This window comes from Mauremys reevesii, linkage group 1, assembly GCF_016161935.1.
Source record: "Mauremys reevesii isolate NIE-2019 linkage group 1, ASM1616193v1, whole genome shotgun sequence".
NCBI classification, from domain to species: domain Eukaryota; kingdom Metazoa; phylum Chordata; order Testudines; family Geoemydidae; genus Mauremys; species Mauremys reevesii.
Genome location: NC_052623.1, coordinates 64,311,664 through 64,328,054, shown reverse-complemented (window position 1 = coordinate 64,328,054; position 16,391 = coordinate 64,311,664). Strand labels below are relative to the sequence as shown.

Here is a 16,391-nt window from a genome sequence, read left to right as displayed (position 1 = left end):
GTTGCAAACCTCCAGTAGTGGAGATGCCGAAGAAGAAGTGGCTGCTGAAGGCAGGTTTCACTGTATATAATACCTGATTTTGCTTAGCATTTATATAGTGTTTTTCATTTTTAAAGTGCTTTACAGACATGAATTAATCCTCATTAATCCAGGGCTTGGCTACACTTGCAAGTTGCAGCACTGGTAGAGGCTTTCCAGCGCTGCAATTAGTAACCGTCCACACCTGCAAGGCACATCCAGCGCTGCAACTCCCTGGCTGCAGCGCTGGCTGTCCCTGGCCAGGGTTGGGGTGTAGCGTATCAGCTGGTGATCCCAGCGCTGCTCATCAAGTGGATACACACCAGCGCTTTTATTGGCCTCCAGGGAATAAGAGATATCCCCAATGCTTTTAACTAATTACCTTTGTTTTGTTATGCAGCCTCTCTTTGTTTTTGTTGACCTCCGAGCTCCCTTTTTTCCGGAGCTGCTTATCAGCTCCTGTTTGCTGTGATCAATCTGTGAACAATCAAATGAGATCCTCCTCCCTGTTGTGAACAGCTCTGTGGAGCTCCTCCGTTACGCCTGCTGCTATCTAAAAACAAACAGAGCTCCTGTTTGCTGTGATCATCTGTACCTGGCTGTAAACAATCAAATGAGAGGCAGGCAGGGAAACAGCGGGAGTCATTTGCCTGCAGGCTGTTTGCAATTAAGAGTTAAGACTAAGGGGGGAAAAATGTTCTGATTTTTCAAGTCAGGAAGCTAAACACACAGTGTTGGCTCCAAAAATCTCTCTCTTCCCCCCCCCTCCCTCACACTACTCCCCCCCTCCCCCCCTTTTTGAAAAGCATGTTGTGGCCACTTGAATGCTGGGATAGCTGCCCATAATGCATCACTCCCAACAGTGCTGGAAATGTGGCCATACACCAGCGCTGCAAGTATATAAGTATTACTATCCCCATATTCCAAATAGGGAACATGAAGCAGAGAAGTTAAGGGACTCATTCAAAGCCACATAGTGCTAGAGCTGGGATTAGAATGCAGAATGCCCAACCCTATGCTCAGAACACCATCTCGTTTCATGTGCTATGAATGCAGCATGCTACTTATTAGTACTAGTTATGGGACAAAACTAGAACCTTATTGTACTGGGCCACTGCACAGGTACACAAACAGAGAGTCCAATGTCCCCATTCTCAAACCCAGGGCTGGTCAGTTCTATTGACAGTATTCTAGATGAGGGAATTTAGATTATGACATTATAATATTTTTGGTATTCTTCATCCAATTCCCGATGCATCTCAACATCTTGTTCAGTGTGTTTTTGTTTGTTTTGTTTTTACCACAGCTCTGCATTAAGCAGAGATTTTCATTGACTGTCTATAGTGACACCCAGATCCCTTACCTGAGTTGATAGTCAACTGAGAACCTTCTAAAGTGTAGGAGTAACTAATTATCTTCCCTCCCGTATTCATTACTTTGTATTTAACAACACCGAGCTTCATTAGCCATCATGTAGCCCATCCATCTACCATCCATTCATTCTTGTTTAGGTGTCTCTGAAGCTCCTCCCAGTCCTCTCTAGTTCTGACTAAAATAAATAACTTTATATCATCTGCAAATTTTGCTACTTACATCCCTCTTTCAAGCTAATTAATTAACACAGCTCCTCGGACGGTGCCTTTTCATGTCTAACCTCTCAGCACTGACATTGTCCCCCACCTATCTGCCCAATACACCACCACTCTTCTGTGCCTGTCAATCAGATAAGGCCATTCCAACTCAGAATCCCTGCATTGGCATCCTCTTGCATGCTGCATTGAGTTGGAACTTCTCATCCTCTCCCTCAACTCAACCTTGACCTGACAGATCTGGGACTTTTGTCTCTCACTATGTCCTTTAGCAATCTTTCCCTTTTCCCAGGGTTCATGCCCTGTTCATTTTTGTAAGAGGGCATACTAGCCATTGAAGATTGGTGGGGGAAGTCTTTGGAGACAGTATGATCCTGTTCCAGATTTTTTCTGGAACTAGACAAATCGGTGGCACAGGGGATGTAGATGATGAGCTGGAGGAAGTAGTGTTGTGGCAGTAGTTTGGCACAAAAACCCAGGCTGCTCCCTTTGTTTAGGGCCTCGGACTAGAGTTCCAGTGCCGGAATGGGCTGGAACTCCTCTCCCCCTTCAGTGCTGAGGGTCAAACTGGGGCTGTGAGCTTCCGCCCAGCCAATCTCCCTGGGACCCAGTGAGCAGAGTCCAGTGTACTAGCAAGACCGGATGAGGAGGGGGTTGGGTATAAAAGCAGCTTCCTTCTACAGTATTACCAATCTTAAAAGTTCAAATATTGAGTCAGAACCCAGTAACTCATGAGATTGGCCTACAACTCATTAAGTGGTTGGTTTTAGTAAAGATGATGTTGTGGTTTTGGTGTGTTTGTTGATTTTCAAACTCTCCTTGCTTACCCCTGATGTGTGTGTGGCAACTACAGTTTTGCCAACTATCCCAAATTCAGATTAAAGTGAATCTGGCCCCCAGTGCAGGAGTTCCTGTTGGCTACCTGAAGGCACGGAGCTTCCAGCCTGCCCTCTCATCCCCAATCTTAACAGGGTGAAGGGGAGAGGGGTGTCTCTATTAGTTCAGTGGGAATTGAATCAGTACCTTATTCAGTGAGAGCCTGCTGCTGCTCCCATTGAAGTCAGTGGATACAATTTTCAAAAGCAACTAGCAATTTAGGTGCCTCAGTCCCATTTTCAAAAGTAATGTGGGCACTTAGGCACCTAAATCTCATTGCAAGTCAATAGGACTTAGACTTAATATGACATATTCTGCCACCTGTTATTAAGCAGATCCCTGCACTGGTTGCAATAGAGAGTTCTGGTTAAATATGACTGATACAATATGAGCCCCTCTTAGGTACAGCTAGGTGGAAGTAGGCCAGTTTCTGCCTACTATTAAGTGAAATAGAACAGCTGTGGTGTATCTTTTTTTGTTAGACAACTAGCCTCTTGGCACTCTACTTACACAGCTAAGGTAAAATAGTGGTTGTGAAATACAGAAGTGCTTATTTTGGCTGTAATGGGGGAAAAAATGTAATCTTGCTGGATCATACTGTGTCTCAAATAGAGTTTTATGCTGAATGCACGAATATTTTCAAAAGGGCATGAGTTATACTAGTGGTTCACAAACAGTTTTATAGCGATGCCAAGACTCTTGATTTTATCACAAGGCTCATGAAAACTGGTATATCTCTTAAAGCCTGAGCTCCTGGAGACAAGTGATTATGTAAGAATCTCAGATTTCATTTTTTTAATAGTAAGTTTCAAACTCTCATTACTACGGGGAAAAGATGAAAATGTGACCTCAGTGGCTCAAGTGGCTAAAGACTAAAAAAAACCTATAAAAAGGGAAATAAGGACAATCTGGGGAATTACAGACTAGTTGGCTTAACTTCTGTACCTGGGAAGATAATGGAGCAAATAATTAAGTGATCAATTTGCAAACATCTAGAAGCTAATAAGGTGATAAGTAACAGCATGGATTTGTCAAGAACAAATCATGTCAAACCAACCTGATAGCTTTCTTTGACAGGGTAACATGCCTTGTGGATAGGAGGGAAGCAGCAGACATGTATCTCTTGACTTTAGTAAAGCTTTTGATACTATCTTGCATGACCATTTCTCAAACAAACTAGGGAAATGCAACCTAGATGGAGCTACTATAAGGTCGGTGCATAACTAGTTGGAAAACCATTCCTAGAAAGCAGTTATCAGTGGTTCACAGTCATGCTGGAAGGGCATAATGAGTGGGGTCCTGCAGGGATCAGTTCTGGGTCCAGTTCTGTTCAATATCTTCACCAGTGATTTAGATAATGGCATAGAGAGTACACTTACAAAGTTTGAGGATGATAACAAGCTGCGAGGGGTTGCAAGTGCTTTGGAGGATAGGATTATAGTTCAAAATGATCTGGACAAACTGGATAAATGATCTGAAGTAAATAGGATGAAATTAAATAAGGACAAATACCAAGTACTCCACTTAGGAAGGAACAATCAGTTGCACACATGCAAAATGGGAAATGACTGCCTAGGAAGGAGAACTGCGGAAATGGATCTGGGGATTATAGTGGATCACAAGCTAAATATGAATTAACAGTGTAACACTTTTGCAAAAAAAGCAGATTCTGGGATGTATTAGCAGGAATGTTGTAAGCAAGACCCGAGAAGTAATTCTTCTGCTCTACTCCACTCTGATTAGGCCTCAACTGGAGTATTGTGTCCAGTCTGCACACCACATTTCAGGAAAAATGTGGACAAATTGGAGAAAGCTACAACCGTGCCATGCGAATGCCTGTTCTCACTTTCAGGTGACACTGTAAACAAGAAACAGGCAGCATTATATCTCCTGCAAATGTAACCAAACTTGTTTGTCTGAGCGATTGGCTGAACAAGAAGTAGGGCTGAGTGGACTTGTAGGCTCTAAAGTTTTATTTGTGAAGGTAATTTTTTGTTCATAATTCTACATTTGTAAGTGCAACTTTCATGATAAAGAGATTGCACTACAGTACTTATATTAAGTAAATTGAAAAATGCTATTTCTTTTATTTTTACAGTGCAAATATTTATAATAAAAATAAATAGAAAGGGAGCACTGCACATTTTGTATTCTGTGTTGTAACTGAAATCAATATATTTGAAAATGTGGAAAACATCCAAAAATATTTATATAAATAATATTCTATTATCGTTTAACAGTGCAATTGTGATTAATTTTTTTAATTGTGCGATTAATCATGATTAATTTTTTAATCGCTTGGCAGCCCTAATAAACAGCAATTTAATTTGTTTTTCTTTTGGATTTCACTCAGAAAATTGCACACACGTGAATGTGTAATTGTGTTTGTACATATACACACTTGCAAACTAAAATAATTGGTGTACTTTGTCACATTTTGGCTTTAAAATGTTAACATTTTAACTTGCCAATCTCTGTTCATTTTTCTCTTAATTTATTCTTTTCACTTCCTTCACTCAGCTTTTTTGAAAATTATATCCCTGTGTCTCTTCCTCTGTCTTTCAGTTTCTGCTATTCACTTTTTTCTCTCTCTTATTCCCACATGTCCCTCTCTTTCATATAATGCATTCTCTCCCTCTTTCCATGGCTTCTTTTTATTTCACCTTACTTCCTTTTAATCTCTTTCCATTTCCACTTTCTCCAACTACCCTTTTCTGACTCTTCCCCTCATTCTCTGTCTACCTGCCCTTACCCAGTCATGTGGCCTCTTCCAACCCTCTTCTCCTTCCTACTTCTCTTTGCAGCACCCAGCCTTGCTCCCTGCTTATCTCTGAATTACCCTGCCAAGAATGCCCCAGCACTTGTCTTCTCCATTCTGGCCCATAGCTCATACAGCTCTGCAGTTTTGTAGCATTTTGCAGATAGGAGACTGTAAAAATTGCTATCAGTTCCCTGTGAGGACAGGAACTAGGCCTTCCCCATGAGGAACTTGCTACCCTTCCACAGCACATAAAAATCTTTGCACGGAATTGGGATAGTAAACTCCAAAAGTGAAGGACTGGATGAAATACAGAAGTGTTATTCTCAACATATCAATAGTTGTTTTGAAGGTCATGGGCTCCATTTTTTTCCAGCAAAAAAAGCAATGACAGTTGTCACAGTGCTGATTGTGCGCCTTAGTGTTAGACTGAAAGCCAAAGCGGTGCTGCCCTTTGGGGGCCCTATGCAAAGATATTTTGGCCCCTTTCACACACAACACATACTAAGAAAGGGGGGCCTCTGGAACTGGTCAGGGCCCTAAGCAATTGTTTAGCCTGTTTATGCCTAACGCTGGCACTGACTGAAAGAGATGCTACAGAAGGACAGACAAATATAGATTGATATGAGACGGGGGGTGAGGGATGGAGTTGGTAAAGAAATGAAGCTAATAACTTTACTGAAATATCCTGCAGGACTGAAATATAAGGACCATAGCAGGGAATGTCTGAATGGTTTGGGCTAGCAATCCCCATTCAATTCAGCTCTACCCTGAAAAATGACTGTGTAAAAATGCTATCATCTTACCTGACAGATCAAGCCCCCACCCAGTGTGTATTGAGTCATACCTGCTGACCTCAGTGACAAAAAATAATGTTTACTTCTGTTAGTCCCACAGAGCTAACACAGCTAAAAGTGGGAACTGGATTCTATTCCTTCTTATGCATCACCAACAGGTAACCTAGCACGGAAGGCACCAGTTTGTACTGGTGCCGTTGACAGCATGATGAAGACCTAATTTGGCCTGCAGAACCTTTATTACTGGTGATGCACTAGAAAGAAGGAACCCAACTTGATTTACTGAGATCAAACTATGTTTGCAGGAATTAGAGTAGGATTTTTTTTAATCTTGTTGGTTAAATGCCTTATCGAGGCCATGTTTGCACCGCAAACTTTGGCCGAAGCATGTTACATTGGCATAAAGCCACCACACTTAGTATATCACTCATGAACGTGCACACTTGGCTCCTTGCACCAGCGCTGAGCACACTCACCGGCAATGTATTGTGGTGTACTGTGCTCTACCTGGCCTTGCTGTTTTGGGGCTTGTTAGAAATGTGGTGCTTGGTGTATATCTCTTACCATAACACTGTCAATGCACCTATTAATTTTGTTGTGCTCACTGTATAATTATTACATCACGTTTGTCACTGATCCTGTAAGTTGTGCCAAACTGTACAGTAACCAGAAATTGGTTACATTCAGTGCTGCTAGACACTCTGCAGCATATGTTCTGATCCAATGAATATGGACAGAACAATCAGAACACACTCTCTTTCCTAGTGATCTTTCCAATATCATAAGAGGCTGCTTTACATTCTCTGCAGCTAGGGCCAATGCACGCTGGGGAGAAATGAGACAAAGAGACCCCATGTGTTTTCAAATGTTAAAATGAGAATGATGGCTCTCAAAAGCTTTCCCAATAAACCCTAGCCCTATTCTTGAAAAAGAGCAATAAGCACTAAAACTATCTAAAAGACAGACAAGTCTGAATCAAGATTCTGTATTCATCACTATCCTGAGATAATACCAAAAGAACATAGGGGAACTCAAACAATTGACATATACAATACGGTAATATAAATCACAGTGGAATTTTGTTTTCTATTGTTAAAATAAGTATGGGTTGAACACAATCATAGTATCGAGTCAAATCCTGCAGTCCTTACTTAGGCAAAACCTCCTTAGACTGCAGTCGGAGTTTTAGCTGTGTATGGACTGAAGGCCAAATCTTGCTTACTTTACCCATGCAGTTATTCCCATTTGAAGATACTTGGACTATTTGCAGGAGTAAGATAATCAGGACTTGGACCTGAGTTAGGACTGAAGGATCTGTCCCATACAAATTAGAGATGGAGAATATTAGGTCTTCAAGTCCAACAACAGCATGTGATGAATGAATTAGAGAAATCATCAAAACAAAATATTCTGGTAACATCAGTGAGATCTATGGAATCCAATGAGTAAGCACGGTCTGCCCAGGCAGCTTTAACTTACATACTCAGATTTTCCAATGTTTAAGAAAACACTATTGACAAGAAAATATTTAATATGCTTAATTGAGTTTCTTCCTTCCTCCTCTTTTTCCTTCCTGCTTCACTCCCTGTTTGAGCATACCCTTGTATAACCCTCTCTTGTGCAACTGTCATGTTTTCCGAGATCTGCACACAATGCTTTGAGGGAAATGGCAAATAACAATATTTTTTGTGCAACATAATTCAAGATAAACCAGTCATAATAATTTGCATTTTTGGAGTCATATTTTCCCACCCAGTTTCAAGTAAAACTCCCTGCTGTAAGCACTGCCATCACTGGGGGAATTTTGTTTAAACATAGCTGGTATGATAGAGCTTCCGCAGTGTATGAGGTAGCCACAGAGTTTGGAAAGAAGTCGGGGGACAGGAAGTGGAGAGTTGGAGGAGAGAGAGTCATGGAGGCGGAGTGAGAAAGTGCTACTGCGCAACATTTTCTTTCAGCAACTGTTTACCAGAATGCTGATACTGGCCTCCCCTGCCTTGGTCACCTGGCCTGGAAATAAATGAGGATTAGCAAAGACACCACTGGTTAAAGAATGGTTTACTCACTGACTCTAGTGGCTCAGTAATTCAGAAAGTTTATAAAAACAAAGTAAGCTGTTTGAAAAAACAGCACTGGGAGAAGAGAATCTATAAAAGAGAAACAGCAGAGGGGGAAGTTGGTAGGGAAGGGAGTGGCCTATTGCCACACACCCTAAAAACTTAACTATGGCCTTGTATTCAAGCTCTCACAGTGAGTTGGTGGCAGAGCCAATAGCAGGATACAGGAGTCCTCTCCTGGTTCTGTGCTCTTGTGTACAAGACCACACTTCCATACTGTGGCCTGAATCACAAAGGGACTTAGGCACTGCAATGCCTAACTTTTAGTCACCTAGAAAATCACAGTAACAACACTGATGATCCACAAAGTTAGGCATCTAGGCTCCCTGTACAATAAATGGTGAGAGACAGCATCCAAGAATGAGATCCACAAGAGCCAGCATGCTAGCTAATGAGAGATGCCAAAGAAAAGGGGGTATCCTAAGGCCATCCCCTCTCATGGAGATAGGTGCTTATCTCCACTAATGATCTACAACCAGATTCACTCCTGGAATCAGGAGGCTTAGGTCAATGTTTCTCAACGAACAGGCCGTGGACTGGTCCCTGTCCCTGAGATCTCCCTGACACAGTTTAGGGAGGCAGCAAGCCGGTCCCTGATATCAAAAAGGTTGAGAAACACTGGCTTAGGTGATAAGTGGTTTCTGATGAGAAAGAGTTAGGCACCTGCTTCTTTCCACACACAATGGCTGGAGGAGGAGGAGCTGCTATTCCTTTTAGAAGTTTAGCCCAGTGATAAAACACTCACTTGGGAGATAGGAGACCCCTATTCAATTTCCTCCTCTCCCTGAAGGGGAGAAAGGATAAGATCAGGGATCTCCTATGCCTCTCACGAGAGTGCTCCAGCCTCTGAGCTATAGGATATTCAGACTCCCTCAGTCTCTTCTGTTGAAGCTATTCCACTTTTTATAAATAACTGAAGAGTCCTGGGAGCCAGGGGATTTGACCTGGCATCTCCACCAGGACACAGAGTCACTCTCACGCTCTCTCTGTGGCCCAACAACTAATATCCCATAGCTGTTGGGAGTTGTTGAATATCCCATAGCTCAGTGGTTAGACACTCCTCAGAGAAGTGTGGGAAACCCCTGTTCAAATCCTTTCTCCCGCTAAGACAGAGTGGGAAATGGAACCTACATTTCTTATATCCTGAGTGTCCTAACCACTGGGCTAAAGGTTATACGGTGGGCAGCACCACCTACAGTGAGGTGTTGAACAGGACCTGATTTAGCAGGCAGCCTCTGAGCATGCCTACCAGATCAGGCCCCGCAGGCAAGATAGACATACAGATGCCTATCTTTCCACAGTTTGTGGAACACATTGGAGCTTATGTGGTAAAAACATACAATGGGTAGAGGGAGGCAGCAGCAGTGTGCTTGTCAAGAGGTTTAGACACCTAGAGAACTTCAACCCTGAAAACTTATGTGCCTACAGAGTTAAGTGACAGCAGAGCAGGAATTTTTGTGGATCACAATGGAGCCTAAAATTCAGAACCGAAGTCTGGGGTTCAGGCACCTAAGTATCTTTGTGGATCTGGGCCTGGATCCCTAAATGTTTATCATAACTGAAAAGGTATAAAAACCATCATGAATAATGAGTGAACTTTTGAACACACATCTTTGACTAGTTAATTTTTTTATATAATTCTACATAGTAATTGTATAAAACGAAGGATTCAGACTTGCACTCTGATTTTATTGAAGTCATAGAATCATAGAAGATTAGGGTTAGAAGAGACCTCAGGAGGTCATCTAGTCCAACCCCCTACTCAAAGCAGGACCAACCCCAACTAAATCATCCCAGCCAGGGATCTGTCAAGCCGGGCCTTAAAAACCTCTAAGGATGGAGATTCCAACACCTCCCTAGGTAACCCATTCCAGTGCTTCACCACACTCCTAGTGAAATAGTTTTTCCTAATATCCAACCTAGACCTCCCCCACTGCAACTTGAGACCATTTCTCCTTGTTCTGTCATCTGCCACCACTGAGAACACCCTGGCTCCATCCTCTTTGGAACCCCTCTTCAGGTAGTTGAAGGCTGCTATCAAATCCTCCCTCACTCTTCTCTTCTGCAGACTAAATAAGCCCGTTTCCCTCAGCCTCAGCCTCTCCTCATAATTCATGTGCCCCAGCCCCCTAATAATTTTTGTTGCCCTCCACTGGATTCTCTTCAATTTGTCCACATCCTTTCTGTAGCGGGGGCCCAAAACTGGACGCAATACTCCAGATGTGGCCTCATCAGTGCCAAACAGAAAAATCACTTCCCTCAGTTTGCTGGCAATGCCCCTACTAATGCAGCCCAATATGCCATTAGCCTTCTTGGCAACAAGGGCACACTGTTGACTCATATCAGCCAGTCGGTCCCCAGCTTCTGGCAGTGTATAGGATTCTTTCTTCCTTGTTGAACCTCGTCAGATTTCTTTTGGCCCAATCCTCCAATTTGTCTAGGTCACTCTCGACCTTATCTCTACCCTCAAGCATATCTACCTCTCCCCCCAGTTTAGTGCCATCCATGAACTTGCTGAGGGTGCAATCCATCACATCATCCAGATCATTAATGAAGATGTTGAACAAAACTGGTCCCAGGACTGACCCCTGGGGCATTCCTCTTGATACCGTCTGCCAGCTAGACATCGAGCTGTTGATCACTACCCGTTGAACTCTACAACCTAGCTAACTTTCTATCCACCTTATAGTCCATTCATCCAATACATACTTTTTTAACTTGCTGGCAAGAATACTGTGGGAGACCATATCAAAAGCTTTGCTAAAGTCAAGATATATCACATCCACTGCGTTCCCCATATCCACAGATCCAGTTATCTCATCATAGAAGACAATCAGGTTGGTCAGGCATGACTTGCCCTTGGTGAATCCATGTTGACTGTTCCTGATCACCTTCCTCTCCTCCAAGTGCTTCAAAATGAATTCCTTCAGGACCTGCTCCATGATTTTTCCAGGATCTGAGGTGAGGCTGACCGGTCTGCAGTTCCACGGATTCTCCTTCTTCCCTTTTTTAAAGCTGGGCACTATATTTGCCTTTTTCCAATTGTCTGGGACCTCCCCTGATCACCACAAGTTTTCAAATATAACGACCAATGGTTCTGCAATCACATCAGCCAACTCTCTCAGCACCCTCCGATATAAGTCTCTGGCCAAACTCCTCATTGGCTTCAGTGATCACCAGGATTTGCCCTTGGTAGCCAAACTTTCAAAAGTGACCATTGACTCTGGGTGTCTCCTTTTCTGAGTTCCCAGCATGAAATACCATACCTGACTTTCAGAGTTATTGAGCATTCACAGCTCTCATTGTCATCAGCTGGAAATGTGGATGAACAACTCACCTGAAAAACAGTCCATAAGTGTCTGAGGGCTGTAAATGTCCCACATCTCAAGTGACATTCACACATTTACCTCCCAGCTGCCAGAGGATGCTGTGACTCAAGGTTTGATACAGCCAGGCAGCACCTCTGCATCATCAATCTGCTCCCCTGCTGGTGCCAAGTCAGCCCTGAGCTAGGAGAAAGAGGAGTGGGCAGCTGTCAGGGACGTGTGGGGGTCACCTAGGAGGGCTCAGAGTGAGCAAGGACTGATAATGGGGAAGAGATCAATAGGAAGATGAAAAGGGGCATGTCCCAAAAAGGGGATGGGGCTAATGGGGAGAGGAGTAGAATGGGGGAAGCTGTGCCAAATTCTGCACACCCTCAACCCCTCAGGTTCCCATTCCCCTCAACGCTGACACTCCCCCCCACATACACAAAGCTGCTGTCCTAACACTTTAGGTTCTCGCCTGCCCCCATGCCCCAGAAACAAATCCCTTTACTAGATTTGGGCAGCCCCTTACCTCCTCCAAGAACTGGGTCCCCATTGGTTACCCAAACAGTCTGCCTCTGGTTTGCACTCCTCACACCCTCCTTTTTCTGTGGAGTGCACAAAATACGCTGCTGTATATGAGGAAATCATTACTCCCATGCAGAATCATTGGATAATCAAATTACAGCAGTCAGGCAAAGCTCTCACATCCCCTGCCCAAGAAACTCTGTACTAGTCCTGGTCCCTTTCTCCCCTCAGCTCGGACCATGACAGTTATCCCTGAACAGCTATTGGAAAGGGAAGAAATTGACTGGGATCCCATTGTTGGGCTGCAGTGGTCCCAGGAACCCAACACTTTTTCCCTCAGTGTTGCAGCCAAGTCCTAGCATGCCGTTCAGGGGCACTCTGCTGTTGGAGGTGCCATCTTTCAGTCACAACTGGGAGACTCTTTCTTGTACCTCATACGTAAAACTGATGTCATTATAGTTAACCTTGGTGTCCTGGCCAAATTGTAGTTTTGGCAATTCTGCCTACCTCTGAAGTTTTATCTGGATACTGTATTCTTCACTTCCTCTCCTGCTGAACAGTGGCCATGTGTCATGTCAGAGGTGGCTGTATTTCAGTAACCAATACGTGATCCAAGTGTAGTCTATCATTCAGTTACTCTGCTTAAAGCATGTGCACACTTTGGAAATTCAGTTAATTACTTATTATAGGCAGAGCAGATAGACTGCCTGTGGTTAAGGTTAACCTACACTTCCCATTATAAGATCTTATTTTCTGTAACTTTTAACTTTGCCAAAATACAGCCAGCCATTCAAGCTAAAATTTTCCATGCTGAGTGTCTGCTCACAGTGAATCTTCCTACAAAGTTTTAGCCAAAACAGTTTACCTGTTTCTGAGAACAAAATTAAAAAAAAAAAAAAAAGGAGGCCCGGGGATTCTGAGACCCCATCTCACCAAGGATAGATTGCACTGCTAGCGTGATGTTTACTCCTATGCTCGAGTTTCATATAATGAGGGTGTCATAAACAGTTAGTTAAGGGTTAAGATTTGTTTTTTACCTGTAAAGGGTTAACAAGCAGTACCTGTGAACACCCGACCAGAGGACCAATCAGGGACAAGATAATTTAAAATCCCTGTGGAGGGAAGTTTTTTTTTCCTGTATTCTTTGTTTTGAGTGACTCGCTCGTTGGAATTAAAGGAGTCCAGACATCTTAATCAAGTCCTCTCAGAGTTCTGCAATAATTTCTTCTATTCAAGCTAGTGAGTATTAGAAAGGGAACTAGTATTTTTTATATTGTCATTTCTGTATTTGCAATTGTGTGTTTTGCTATAGAATTTCTTTAATTCTGTACTGTTATTGCTTTTACTGAGAAAGAAGGGAGGGGGAATTCTCTCCAGAGAGTGATAAGTTTAGACCCTGTGTATTGTTCCATCTTGGTATTACAGAGAGAGTTTACTTTTTTTTTATTCTTTAATAAATCTTTTCTGTTAAGGACTTGGTTGATCTTTCCTTGGGTGAATTCTCAGGGAAAGGGGAGGAGGAAGGCATCCCTCTGTAGTTGAATCCCGGTATCACTCCTAGGAAAAGGGAGGGGGGAGGAAGCAGGGGGGAATGGTTTACTTCTCCTAGGTGTAAGAACTCCATGGATTTGGGGCTCTTGGGATCCCCAAGGATTTTGGGGAAGGACTGTGTCCCAATACACGTACATTATTGGGTGGTGGCAGCTTTTACCAGATCTAAACTAGGATTTTAGTTTAGAGGAGTCCATGCAGGTCCCCATTTTGGAACCCAACAGCTCTAAGTGGGGGTGAGACCTATGACAGAGGGGCATAAGCTGCTTTGTGCTGACTGAGAGTGCAGTGGTCGTAACAACTTGAATCCCTTGAATACAGACATCTCCATAATGTATCTCTGCCTGGCTTGGGCACATAGCAGGTTCTCTCCTCGCCTACTTAACAGGAAACCTTCTCCCATTCATATCAGTTTCAAACACATCCAAAGTCGTCACTGCACTTCAGTGAGACTTAACCTCACCAGTTAGCAGGGCAAAGGAGTTTGGGCTAGTTGAGGAGTAGGGTAGAAGATTTCTCACTGATGTTTGGACCTTTTAGTTGCACAGGCCAATTAAGCGGTATTGCAGGGAGCCCCATATCTGCTCGAACTGCTCCTTTCTGGAAAAATTTTTGGTTCTAGGAATTATTCTCCTTTTTCCTAAAGTGATATATCTTAGGTAACATCACACTTCTGCCCAATAATCAAAGTCCAAGTTAGTGGAAGAGAAGTTTGGCTGAGAAAAGACAATCAGACCATTTTAAAATAAACATAGATTTTGAGGGAAGTTTAAGTATTTTTAAAAATATTTAAATTCGTTGTTCATTTTAATTTATAGGTTAAAAGAAGCCTTTATTATATCTTCTCTCATCCCCATTAGCATTTCTAACTGCTTGTGTGCACAGAACTACAGTTCTGATTGACTTTGTATACATATATGATCTCACTGTAACCTGTAAAATGTAATAGAGTCCAATAATGTTCTTCTTGGACAGGTTTAACCCTATAGAACAATGAATGGAGTTCAGATAATCCCAGAAACTAGAGTCCAAGATCTTCAACAGTGACTAGTGAGGATGCATGCATAAGGGTATGTTTACTCTGCTACTAAAAATCTGCGGCTGACCTCTGCCACCTGCAGGGACTGCCGCTGAGCTGCCTGCCAAGAGAGCCTGTGCATCCATGGACAAACCACCTCTTCCTGCAGCCTAATACAATGGGGTCTGGGGACCTTTCCAAGCTGCGGGTGATGGGGCTCTGGCATTACCGGGGTCTGTTCCTGGCTCTGTCCCTGACCTGCTTGGTGACCTGGGGGAATTCACAGCCCCTCTCTGTTTTCCTCCTCCCCATTGTCTACTTGGATTGTGATCTGTTTGGGGCAAGGACTGTCCCTCTCTGTCTGTGCACTGCCCAGCAGAATGGGGCTGCTGATCTCAGTCAGGTTCTCTGCCATGTGCTGCACGATGGGGCCCTGATCTCCATCAGTGTCTGTGCAACACAAAGCACAGCTTATAGACTCACAGGCTTTAAGGGCAGAAGGTAGAGGTGTATTTCAGATGAGTTCTCATTGGTGCCTTGTATAACAGTACTAACCCTTTCATGTATAGCTCAGTGGTTTGAGCATTGGCCTACTAAACCTAGGGTTGTGAGTTCAATCCTTGAGGGGGCCATTTAGGGATCTGGGGCAAAAATCTGTCAGGGGATTGGTCCTGCTTTGAGTAGGGGGTTGGACTAGATGATCTCCTAAGGTCCCTTCCAACCCTAATAATCTATGATTCTATGACTTGGACCTGTGGGGCTTGGATTAAGGGGCTGTTTAACTGCAGTATAGACATTCAGGCTCAGGCTGAAGCATGGGCTCTGGGACCTTGCAAGGTGGGAAGGTCCCAGAGCTTAGGCTGCAGCCCAAGCCCACATGTCTATACCACAATTAAACAGCCCCTTAACCCAAGCCCCTTGAGCCTGAGTCCGCTAGCATGGGCCAGCTAAAGGTTTTTAATCGCAATGTAGACATACCCTTAGTTTTTGCATGTCTGACACCTTAAATAGAGCCTTGTCTTAAGAGGGGACAGTGCTCAGCACTTCATGGAAATCAGGGCCCCTTTAATTTGTACCCCCAAACCAAGGTACCCAACATTACAAATGACTTTTCAAAATCTTGGCTCAAGTATATAATCAAAAAAATCTGAGGGCAAAGGTCAGCCAGGAGACCTGCTGGTATATAGCCAACAAATGTATGAAATGGGAGAGGGAAAGGGAAAATACATTGTCAAGTCTAAACTACTAACATCAAGTTAAATTTTCAATATTTTATTATATACATTTCATAATAAAAATCTCACAGATTTTTTTTTTAAACAGAACATCAGTGATTGAAGACTGTGTACAAACAGCAGAGAATTACAAAAGCTTGGAACTTAAAAACTTTGATGAAACACACCCAGGAGATTTAAAGATTCCAAATATAAACAATAGAGCTGAGGTTGTATAGTCAGAAAATATGTGGAGTTTAAATGATTTATCTTCTCCTACATTCAAGAAAGCACTGGTCTACAAGATGCACTGAGATATTGTGCTTCAGTTCTCCCCATAAGCATTACAAAAAGAACTTGCTGGCATCCTATTGTAGCTAATCTTTTGGAGACTTATATTCACATACATTAAAGGATGTTCTCATGTATTATTTCACAACCATAAAATGTAGAATCTGTTTCTTAGGTATATCAATTTAGACAGTAATTTCATCTGAGACTTCTGCTTAAGAACTGCTAGCATATTATGTTTGTATGTTTGTACAAATAAATAAATCTGTTAGTCTTTCAGGTGCCACCGAACTCCTCATTGTTTTTGTCGAGGACATACATTCAAAGCA

The 16,391-nt window shown here is 42.9% G+C and overlaps 1 protein-coding gene and 1 long non-coding RNA gene across 2 annotated transcripts in view; one reads left to right on the top strand and one right to left on the bottom strand.

Moving 5' to 3' along the window:
* LCP1 (lymphocyte cytosolic protein 1) overlaps positions 1–16,391 on the bottom strand; it is a 60,817-nt gene that overhangs the window by 40,316 nt on the left and 4,110 nt on the right. The window lies entirely within an intron of this gene.
* Positions 900–16,262, top strand: LOC120370367. Its single transcript, XR_005583716.1, has 4 exons — positions 900–914; positions 5,412–5,414; positions 14,515–14,609; positions 15,881–16,262. It is a non-coding gene; the product is annotated as an uncharacterized LOC120370367 (long non-coding RNA).